This window comes from Mauremys mutica, chromosome 26 (genome assembly GCF_020497125.1).
Source record: "Mauremys mutica isolate MM-2020 ecotype Southern chromosome 26, ASM2049712v1, whole genome shotgun sequence".
NCBI classification, from domain to species: domain Eukaryota; kingdom Metazoa; phylum Chordata; order Testudines; family Geoemydidae; genus Mauremys; species Mauremys mutica.
The window spans coordinates 14,280,400-14,291,651 of record NC_059097.1 but is presented as its reverse complement, the minus strand read 5'-3'; the positions used below and the strand labels follow the sequence as shown (position 1 = coordinate 14,291,651).

Below are 11,252 nucleotides of genomic sequence, written 5' to 3'. Positions count from 1 at the left end.
TGATGGGTCAACTTGCCTTCCTCTGCCCCAGCACTGTAGCAAACATGACCCTACCCCCTCCCTAGGGTGCTACTGACACTAAAACAACCTCAAAAAACCTACTTATAAATTACTATTGGCTGGCACCCTTGTCACCCGCACTTCTATGCAGCTGCTGGCCAAACCCTCCCCCCAAAATATAAACCCCGACCTCACCCCCTACCCGGAACCCAACTTGAACCCTCACCGTATAACCTGGTCCCCAACCCTAAACCAAAACCATAGCCCAATCCTCACCCCCACCCTAATCTCTAGCTCTGAACCCAGCCTCTCTAAGCCTGACACCACTTTAAGCCGGAGCCAGTTCCCCACTCCCACCCTGTGCAACAACAGCGCAAACGCCCCAGGAATCCTGCTTCTTACCACCACTGGCTTTGAAATGAACCTTTTCTTCCTTTGCATTCCAAAAAACTTAATTGGCGTTGGATGGGTTATTTAGTAGGTTTACACAATGTAACTGTTTGCTATTACACTGTAACAGAAGACAGATCAGTGAAAACAATGCAAACAACATTCCACTCGTTTTCAGGACCCTTAAACACCCAATACACTTCTACATTTAACAATCGCTTTGATATATACACACATCAATTGGCCTGAATACACTCTGAGGTAAGTTGCTCTGCCAGCGTCACACCTTGTACAAACATTACTGCAATACCGTGTAGGGCAGTGTGACCCCCAGGGGTCTGTGAGCTGGTTTCAGATGGTCTGCAGGGCCCCACAGCTGAAGCCCAAAGCCCCCGTTCTGATGTTCTTATGAGAAAAATGGTACAAAACCCAACTGCTATTCAGCAGAACCCAGGGCAATGTGGGAACAACTGGGAATAAGCCAATCTGTCCCTAGTAGGGGAACCTGATGATTAACAATCACTTTGCAGTGGGAGGAAAAGTATAAACATAATGCCCCAAATTTGGTTAGACCAGGAAAAGTGATGGAGGTTGTGTCCAGTGGTGAGGAGATTTGCTATGTTACCCTGGACACTATATGGGCTATTTTCTTTCTTGAAAAAAATAGTTGTGTTTTTATATCAGAATTGCTAACTCAATCTAGCTAACTCCATGCAAAACCCTAGTGGAGCCAAAGCCCAGGTAGATTTAACCTCCATGTACCTAGTAAAGGTCACTCCTGGTTCCCCCACTTGGGACTGAGGGACATTCCTGTTGGAGGGACACACACTTCCATGACACAGGAGTTGATGAAAAACACCATGGGCTTCTCTGGTGATAAATAAGAGAAGAGCTGTGATGGAAGAATTTCATAAGGTTTCTCTCCTGTGTGGCTCCTCTGATGGAGAATAAGGTGTGAGCTCTGAGCAAAGGTTTTCCCGCCCTCACAGCATTCATAGGGTTTCTCTCCTGTGTGGATTCTCAGATGGCGAATAAGGTGGGATCTCTCAGCGAAGGTTTTCCTGCACTCAGGATTCATAGGGGCGCTAGCCTTTGTGGATTCTCTGATGGCGAGTAAGGTTTGAGCGCACACTGAAAGTTTTCCCGCACTCTCAGCATTTATAAGGTTTCTCTCCTGTGTGAATCCTCTGTTGTGTATTTAGGCCTGATCTTTGAGTGAAGGTTTTCCCACAGTCACAGCACTTATAGGATTTCTCTCCAGTGTGGATCTGCTGATGGTGAATAAGGTTTGAGTGCCGAGCGAAGGTTTTCCCGCACTCTCAGCATTTATAAGGTTTCTCTCCTGTGTGGATCCTCTGATGTGTATTAAGGCCTGATCTGTGAGTGAAGGTTTTCCCACAGTCACAGCACTTATAGGGTTTCTCTCCTGTGTGGATCCTCTGATGGCCAATGAGGTGTGAGCGCCGAGCGAAGGTTTTCCCGCACTCACAGCATTTATAGGGTTTCTCTCCTGTGTGGATCCTCTGATGGCGAATAAGGCCTAAGCTCCAAGTGAAGGTTTTCCCACACTCACAGCACTCATAGGGTTTCTCTCCTGTGTGGATCCGCTGATGTTGAATAAGGTGTGAGTGCTGAGTGAAGGTTTTCCCGCACTCACAGCATTTATAGGGTTTCTCCCCTGTGTGACTCCTCTGATGGCAAATAAGGGTTGAGCGCTGAGTGAAGGTTTTCCCACACTCACAGCATTTATGGGGTTTCTCCCCTGTGTGACTCCTCTGATGGCGAATAAGGGCTGAGCGCTGAGTGAAGGTTTTCCCACACTCACAGCATTCATAGGGTTTCTCTCCTGTGTGGATCCGCTGATGGTGAATAAGGTGTGAGCGCTGAGTGAAGGTTTTCCCGCACTCACAGCATTTATAGGGTTTCTCCCCTGTGTGACTCCTCTGATGGCGAATAAGGTTTGATCGCTCAGTGAAAGTTTTCCCGCACTCACTGCATTCATAAGGTTTCTCCCCTGTGTGGATCCTCTGATGGCCAATGAAGTGTAAGCGCCGAGCGAAGGTTTTCCCGCACTCACTGCATTCATAAGGTTTCTCCCCTGTGTGGATCCTCTGATGGCCAATGAGGTGTGAGCGCCAAGTGAAGGTTTTCCCGCACTCACAGCATTCATAAGGTTTCTCCCCTGTGTGGATCCTCTGATGGTGTGAGCGCCTCCTGAACTTTATCCCACACTCAAAGCCCATGTTCTCTCTCTCTTCCGTCAGGATTCTCTGCTGGGCTGTGGTTTCCTTCAGCCCTCTGTGAGTTCCCTGATAATTAACAGATATTCCAACTTTCTGCGCTGGTTGGTTTCCCTGCCGCTTCTCTGGCCTGTGCTGCCACTGACAGCCTTTTCCCTGCTCACAACTCCTGGACACACTCCCTTTGCTTCTTTGCAATAACGCCCCATGCGCTTCCACTTGATCATCTTCCTGCTGAGGAGTCTGCTCCATGGTCTCTCTCACTATCCCCTCACCTGCTGGGACAGGGGAAGAAAAACCTCAGAAAGCAGAAGACAAAAGGGGGGAACAAACCAAGAGAATAGCTGGAGATGGAGAAAAACCAGGGACTGAATTTCCCCAAATTCTTCCCCAAAGGGGCGAGAGGAGGGGATCAATTCTGCATCCAGTTCACATCCAAACATTCCCCAGAGAAAAGGGAGTCTGGGGAGGGAACTACTGCCAGGAGTTAGGATGGGTAGGAAGCCATGAACAGTATCTGCCCTAAAGATATGACACCTGCTGGGGATCATCCTGAACCCAGAGACCTCACAAGGTCTTTGCTGGGAATCCCAGCTGTTTCCTTCAAACACTGAGAAGGTTTAATGATCCCTCACCCATGCAACTGCCTCTCAGGATCTCTCTTTCCTCTGAGCCCTGGAGATCTGGGGCCCACGGCTCTTCCCCTCGTTCCAGCTGGGAGATGACATCAGGTTTGGAAACTGGGAACCCTGCTCAGAGGAAAGAAGACCAGTGAGATCAGGTAACAGGCTAAAGAAGAAGTTACTCACCTTGTGCATCAATGATGGTTCTTTGAGATGTGTCTCCCTATGGGTGCTCCACTGTAGGGGATGGCACATTAAAAACAGCTGTGTAGACCAGTGGCTTTCCACACTACTGGGCCCCTGTCAGGAGTCTGATTTGTTTTGCGTACCTCCGAGTTACACCTCATTTAAAAACGACTTGCTTACACAATCAGACATAAAAATACAAAAGGTTCTCCGCACACTGTGAATTGCTGACTTGCTCATTTTACCATATAATTATAAAATACACAACTGGAATATAAAATTGTACTTACATTTCAGTGTATAGTATATAGATCAGCATAAGCAAGTCACTGTATGAAATTTTACTTTGTACGGAGTTGGCTAGTAAGTTTTCCATAGCAACTCTGGAAGACCTCTGCGTACCCCAGGGGTACACATACCGCTGGTGTAGACACTGCAGCTCAGGCTTCAGAGACTGAGCTCCAGCCCAATCTGCAACCGCTCTCTCTCTGTCGCCTTGTCTTTTTGCCCTGGATAGCAGCAAACTTAAGCCCAGTCTGTTTGTACCCTAGTTCCTGTGTCCAAAAGGGCAGGGCAGTTGTGTTCCCATGTTCTGCTTCCCTCGAACCCAGTCATTATACGTTAACCTCCAGTCTTTGAGACTTCCATTGTTCAGTGTAAATGGAGACAGGCCTATGCTACTTCGACAGGAATTACATCCCCATCCCAGGAGAGGAATTCACTCCTTCACACCCAGTGACTAACAAAGCACATTGAGAGGGAAGCTGACCCAGGCATACTAAATAAAGCCCCCTGTCAGAGTCTGCACCCTCACTTGAAAATGGGGGGTTTCAAAGTGAGGACCCGCATGTCTTCCCCCACCCCAAAATCCTAGGGTAGGTCCCCTTTGCTGCCACCACCGCGGTCAATACGTGGGCCGGGACACCCTGTTTCCCCCCTGTCTCCCTTCAAAGACACTCCCTGGGAACACAGATCAACTCACAGAGGAGGAACCTTCCCCCTCCCCTCTCTCCAGCCTGTTCCGGAGAGAGAGATACCTTGATTCAAACTCCTTGAATCTCCCACACACAGGGAAGCAGCCCACTTCCCCCCTCCCTCTCTGCTAGCCACTCTGTGAATCACCGAGAGAGAGCGTCTTAGCCCCTTCCGCTATCCACAGTGGAAGGAATTTAATCAAATCTTTATAGGAAGAATTTATTAAAAGAAAACAAGAAAATACAGAATCTCTATGAGTCCAAGCTGGACACTCATAGGGTATAACCTTGCTAAGTTCTGGAGGGAATCCCCTCTCCTTCTCAGTACAACCAGTACAAGCAGAATTAAGAATAATCAATAACAAACACACAGAATTGCAAGCATAGGATTATTAGGTGAGGACACCAAGTATCTTTCTAATACTCACTATCTTGACTAGAAGAAATTAGTTCAGAAAGGTAGAAACTTGTAGACTTGATTAAAACATCTGGACTGTTGTAACTCCAGACGGCTAAGAACAATACACACACACACAGAGGGAAAAGTTCCCTCCTAGGAATTTCAAATTCTCTTCCCTGATTGGTCCTCAGGTCAGGTGCCCACCAGGTACTATGCTTTAACCCTTTACTAACTATTCATGACACCCCCATTCTCCAGAGGGAGACAAGGTCAAAGTGAAGGGCTAGGATCATGAATCATAAAATCACAGAAACACAGGGGTGAAAGGACCTCCAGATGTCAGCTAGTCCATCCTCCAGCCCTGAGGCAGGACCAAGTATACACAGACCATCTGTCTAACCTCTTCTTAAAAACCTCCAGCGACCAGCATCCCACAACCTCTCTTGGGAACGTATTCCTGTACTCACAGTTGGAAAGTTTTTCCTAAGACCCAACCTAAACATCCAATGCTGCACAACAAGCCAGTTACTACTTCTCCCCACCTTAACCCTAACCAGGCGAGGAGAAGGGAAGACCAGATTTCAAGAAGACGACCACGGTCAGTGGTGTCAGACAGCTGACAGGTCGAGGAGGAGGATGGAATGCTGGTTCTGAGCTTTGCCTAGGGACAGGTCATTAGAGACTTCAGCAAAAGCAGCCTCAGCCCTAACCCTAAGTGCTACAATCTCTGACTCCCTGACTCCTTCCCTTCCTCCCCCCCACCAGATCCTCCTGTGATGGGTTGGGTCACAGAGTCGCCCTTGGGACTGTCACCTGACATGCTGGAACTACCTCTGAGCCCATAGCTCTGTCAGTTAGCGATGTGAAAAATCTCATCCCTACCTGACATAAACTGCAGCAAAAGCTGTAGTGTCGACACAGTTACAGTGGCAAAAAAGTCCATTAAACAGAAAATCAAGGAAATTAAACGCCCATAAAGTACATGAAGCAGAGTTAAGGTTGCCTAGTGCTGCCTCGGGCCCTTCCAGCACATGGATGGTGGTGAAAAATAAAACCTCTGAAAACCAGGGAATGAAGAATTAAACTACACACCACCCCTGCAATGCAAGCTTAACTCTCCCCTTACCCCCTAGCCCTGGAGCTGGCAAATGTCACTGGGAGGCTGGTGCAAAGGTTAACAAACTATCCAAGGAAGGGGCCAATTTTCCATCTCTTGAAGGCTTCAAGTCAGGACAGGATGCCTTTCTGGAAGATGTTTTCATCAAACACAAGGTATTCAGTGCACTGCAATGGTAACTGGACGAAACTCCATGGCCTGTATTACACAGGAGGTCAGACTAGATGATCTAATAGTCTCCCCTGGCCTTAAAATTTATTGATCGACAGAAGGAAGGACTAAGAACATGCCACTGTGTGTTTTATGTTCCTCAGAGCTGAACAGCAGCATTTATCCACAGGCACTCCAGCATGCATGCAGCATGCATCTTGCCCTGTACCTTTACATGAACGGTGGAGGGACTAATTGAAGCAGCCTGGCAGAGCTGTGACACGGAGAGGTGTGCACGTGAAACTGGAAGGAGCAGGTATTCCTCATTTCAGTGCTGACTGGCAGAGACGGCGTCAATAAAGGCGCACAAGGGTGTGTTCGTGCCACAAGGATTGTCAGCAGGCTGGTGCCATACATGCTAGGGATCTCCGGGGCTCAGGGAGGAGTAAGCGAAGGCAACGACTCAGAAGGAATCCTCATTGGAAGGGTAAAGAGGTGGTGACATTATGAAAGTCCGAGATGGATTGTGTGCAGTAGGCTCAGGGTCTGAGCGCTGGCCAGGGCAGGCAGCTTCTGTTCCCTACATCGGATCTATCCCCAAGTTTTGCCTTAGCAAAGAGACGGTGTCAGCGTTTGTGCTACTGCGCCTGTGCTCTGCTCCCAAAGTGTTCTGTAGCGGGGAGGGCCGAGCGCTGGTCTATGGGTCACTGGCCTGTCGGGGTGTCGCTGAAACAGGGCAAAGCTGAGGGTGCCTTAACTCTTCATTTCCCCTTCTAAGAACCGAGGGGACAGGAATCCTTACCCAGCGAGGCCACGTTCTCGTAGTTCTCCTGCATGACGTCTCTGTAGAGGGCTCTCTGAGCGGGGTCCAGCAGAGCCCACTCTTCCCTGGTGAAATACACAGCCACCTCCTCGAAGGTCACCGGCCCCTGAAAGAGCAAGAGCCCCCCACTCTGCACCTGCTGCCCAGTGACAACCCCACCGGTCACAGGGGAGAGGGCCAATCACATGGAAGCTCTGGGAGGCAGGCAGGATCCCACCCCCTCCCCATCAGAGCAGCCAGGAGGCACCAGGGGGAGGGGAGAAAGAGAGAGAGAGCCCCTCGCCCCTTCTAGCAGACAGAGATGGGAGGGGTCTTCACATTCAACACTCACCTACCTGCCAGAAGCAGATACAGGAGATGGAGCCCCCAGCAGGGTCCAGGGACAAGCCCCCTGGCAGGAATCCCAACACCCTCCCCAGTGCCAGCACTTGGATGGGAAGGGATGGGGTGTCTTCCCCGGGCCTCACTGGGGGCTGCCCTCTGGCTAGTAGGTTCAGACCCCAGTATTGGAGTCTGGTACGTTTCCCCAGCCCAGTTTGGGGGGGGGGGTGTTTCCTCTTGACAAATTAGGGAATTTCCACCCACAAATCCCATGGGTCTGTTGCTAGAATCTAGGCCCCACTGTAAACTAATCCCACCAGGTTTGTCACATCCTCTCTCTCTCTCCACCCAGGGTATTTCCTGCCCCCCTCCCAGCTCCTAACCACCCCAGAAGCACCCACCTCCTATGTCTTTACTGCCCTTCTCCCGCCAACAGGGGCCCACCAGCAACTCCCCGATAATCCCTACCTGAGCTGGCTCCACGGCAGCCATTTCCCTTCCCTGCTCCCTGGAAGGGTGGGACGTGACGCTGCAGCCTGTCAGGGCAAGAAGGGGATGTGTCAGAACAGGACAGTCACGTCACATCTCAATTCCCCCCGGCTCTTTCCCCGCAGACGGATGTTCTCAACTCTATCATGCAAATAACAGAAATATTCAGAACACAATTAGTAATTGGGCGGGGGGGGGGGGGGCTTTAGCTACCCAGACACCTGTTAGAAAAGGAATTAAACAAACACAAAGCGTCCAGTAAGTTCTTGGAATGTGTTGGGGACACCTGTTTGCTTCAGAAGATGGACGTAGGAACCAGGGGGACGGGCATTGTAGGGTTGACTCTGATTAACAGGCAGGGGTTTGTTAGGAAACAGAAGGTGGAAAGTAGGGTTACCATACCTGAACTTTCAAAAAATGAGGACACTCCATGGGGGGGGGGGGAGCCCCACCCCCTATCCACTCCCTCCCCCTGACTGCCTCCCCCAGAACCCCCAACCCATCCAACCCCCCCTGCTCCTTGTCCCCTGACCACCCTCTCCCGGGACTCCTGCCCCTAACCATCCCCCGGGACCCCACCCTCTATCTCAGCCTCCCTTCTCCTTGTCCCCGACTGCCCCCTCCTGAGACCCCCCCCATCCTAACTGTTCCCCTAGGACTCCATCCCCTACCTGTTCCCTGACTGCCCCGCCCCCTATCCACACCCCCGCCCCCTGACAGACCCCCGGGACTCCCACGCCTATCCAATCACTCCCTGTCCCCTGACTGCCCCCCCGAACCCCCGACCCATCCAACCCCCCATCTCCCTCTACCCTGAGGCTGCAGAGGAGGGGGAGGAGCCAGGGAGAAGGGGAGGGGCTCTGGCTGCCGGAGGCCGCGATGCGAGAGGCTCAATCCGGCTCGGCCTCTCTGTCAGCTGCGCCTCGCTCTGCATGGGGAGTTTTACAAATTCCCCCCTGGACTTTATAACCCAAAAAGCCGGACATGTCCGAGAGAATGCGGACGTATGGTAACCCTAGTGGAAAGCAATATGGGCAAACTCGTTCATGAAATGATAATTTCGTGATTCTAAGAGAAGGAAGGCGTTAGAGCAGGAAAATAAGGACAACGGACTTCAAAAAGGCAGACGTCAATGAACTCTGAAAACTGGTATATGAGTGCGACATTTCCCTCAATATTCTTTACGGAAGTGAATACGTGATAACAGAGACGTACTTTGTGCAAGATGGGTTTTGTCAGATATCATTGGAAAAGTTATAATTTACTGACATGCATCCGACGAAGTGGGTATTCACCCACAAAAGCTCATGCTCCAATACGTCTGTTAGTCTATAAGGTGCCACAGGACTCTTTGCTGAATTTACTGACTGTGATTATCCAATTTATGTGCACATGTCATTTCTGTATCTGAAGCTAGGAATATTGACTATGTATTTGTATTTCAACTATGCTACTTTGGGTGACGCCCACTGCTAACATTTCAGATACAACAATGGAAAAGCCAGAAAGGGCGGATGGGCCATCAGCGAAGACAATGGACTGTGAAAAGGCTCCATACTGCCAGTGACTCCTGGACCCTGTGATACTACAGAGTCAGGTGGCCTCATCACCGGATACTCAACATTACCTGGGACTTCTTGTAACTTTCCACTGGAAGGGAAGGGGGACCAAGTTTGGGAAACAAAGGATTCCCAGCTTATGTAAATCCTATTGAAGGGTAGGAAGGCAAATGAGATTCCTCTTCTCCATGGCCTGTCTGCCCAAGAAGAAAGACTGCTAAAGCCCCCTGAAGAGAAGGCCGGGGGGGGGGGGGGGGGGGGGGGGGGGGCGGCCGGAAAGGGGGGGGAGTCCAGATTGAGACAGGGGTCCAGTCTGAAAAGATATATAACTGGAACTCTGAACCAGAGACACTTTGCAACCTGCCTGAAATAAGATTTAGAGTAAGAAATTACATTGTCAAGTATCAGAGGATCCTGTGGCACCTTATAGAGTAACAGACGTTTTGCAGCATGAGCTTTCGTGGGTGAATACCCACTTCTTCGGATGCAAGAAGTGGGTATTCACCCACGAAAGCTCATGCTGCAAAACATCTGTTAGTCTATAAGGTGCCACAGGATTCTTTGCTGCTTCTACAGAACCAGACTAACACGGCTACCCCTGTGATAAGTATCAGAGGGGTAGCCGTGTTAGTCTGGATCTGTAAAAAAGAGTCCTGTCGCACCTAATAGACCAACAGATGTATTGGAACATAAGCTTTCGAGGGTGAACGTAGTGGAAATTTCCAGAGGCAGGTATAAATATGCAGGCAAGAATCAGGCTAGAGATAACGAGGTTAGTTCAATCAGGGAGGATGAGGCCCTCTTCTAGCAGCTGAGGTGTGAACACCAAGGGAGGAGAAACTGCTTTTGTAGCTGGCTAGCCATTCACAGTCTTTGTTTAATCCTGAGCTGATGGAGTCAAATTTGCAAATGAACTGAAGCTCAGCAGTTTCTCTTTGAAGTCTGAAGGCTGAAGAAGACCAAAGGAGACAAGGAACCCCAAGGAGAAGAATTCACCTCCAAGACCCAGCCTAAGATAACAGCTGCCAGGACTCTCCTGCACAGCCGCGATGTGCGGCAGCTAAGATCCAGAGACTGACCTTGCCTGGCCAACAGAGGAAGGTTGCCTGCCTGTACCAGGATTGGTGAGCATGACACTGTGTGCTTAGTATGTGTATTCTGCTTGTTTGGGAATTGTCAATAAATAAAGGATAAGGATATTACTGTGTGAGGCTCTTTCAGTGGCTAAAGATCCTGCCAACCCGCAGGAAGGTGCACCCTGAGCCCTAGGAATTGGGTAAGGGTGTGTGTCTCCCTACAGCATGGAAGAGTTAGAGAAATGTTTGTGGGTAACACATTTGGTGGAGAGAATGCAGGCAGCCTAAGGTCATTTGGACCGAATTGATCCAGCCAAACACAGTAATAGCAGAGTACTTGTGGCATTGTGTTAAAGGGCGACCACCTGCTTGGCAGAATGTTCACCCTGAAGCAACAGGAGGGAATGGAAACCAAGCAAAGGGACCAGGAGGGGTGGGTATTAGCTGAGGAGGTAGCAGAAAGGGGTCCATGCCCATGATTTGTTCCAGGGGAGAGATGCCCTGGATTCTGCTTATAAGGGGTTTGAAGCATTCTGTAAGTGCATGAAACCAAAACCAAAGCAGCAGCAGCCTGGGCATTGTGGAAAACAGTCACCAATCTCTCCAGCCTGGTAGCACTCCAGGAAAGGCAACTGGAGGATTACACATTTGATTTGGCTGTAGTCAAGGACACTCTGGCTCAGTATAAGGCATCTGAATGGGCCAGTGCAGCCTCTGTATTACAGAATGCAGCCACTCTGCAGGCAAAAAACGGGAGCGTGTGAGCAGCTAAAGCTGACAGTGGAAAGCCTGAATAGCGAGCTCTCTGAGTTGCAGATGAATCTGGGAGATGCACAGGCAGCTGTCAGAGCAGTGTTACAGGAAAATAAGGATCGGGCCCAGACAGGCAGTGATCACACAGCCT

The 11,252-nt window shown here is 50.1% G+C and overlaps 1 pseudogene; it reads right to left on the bottom strand.

Annotated features, from left to right (window-relative positions):
• Positions 1-309: 309 nt before the first annotated feature.
• LOC123356628 overlaps positions 310-11,252 on the bottom strand; it is a 34,485-nt pseudogene continuing 23,542 nt past the window's right edge.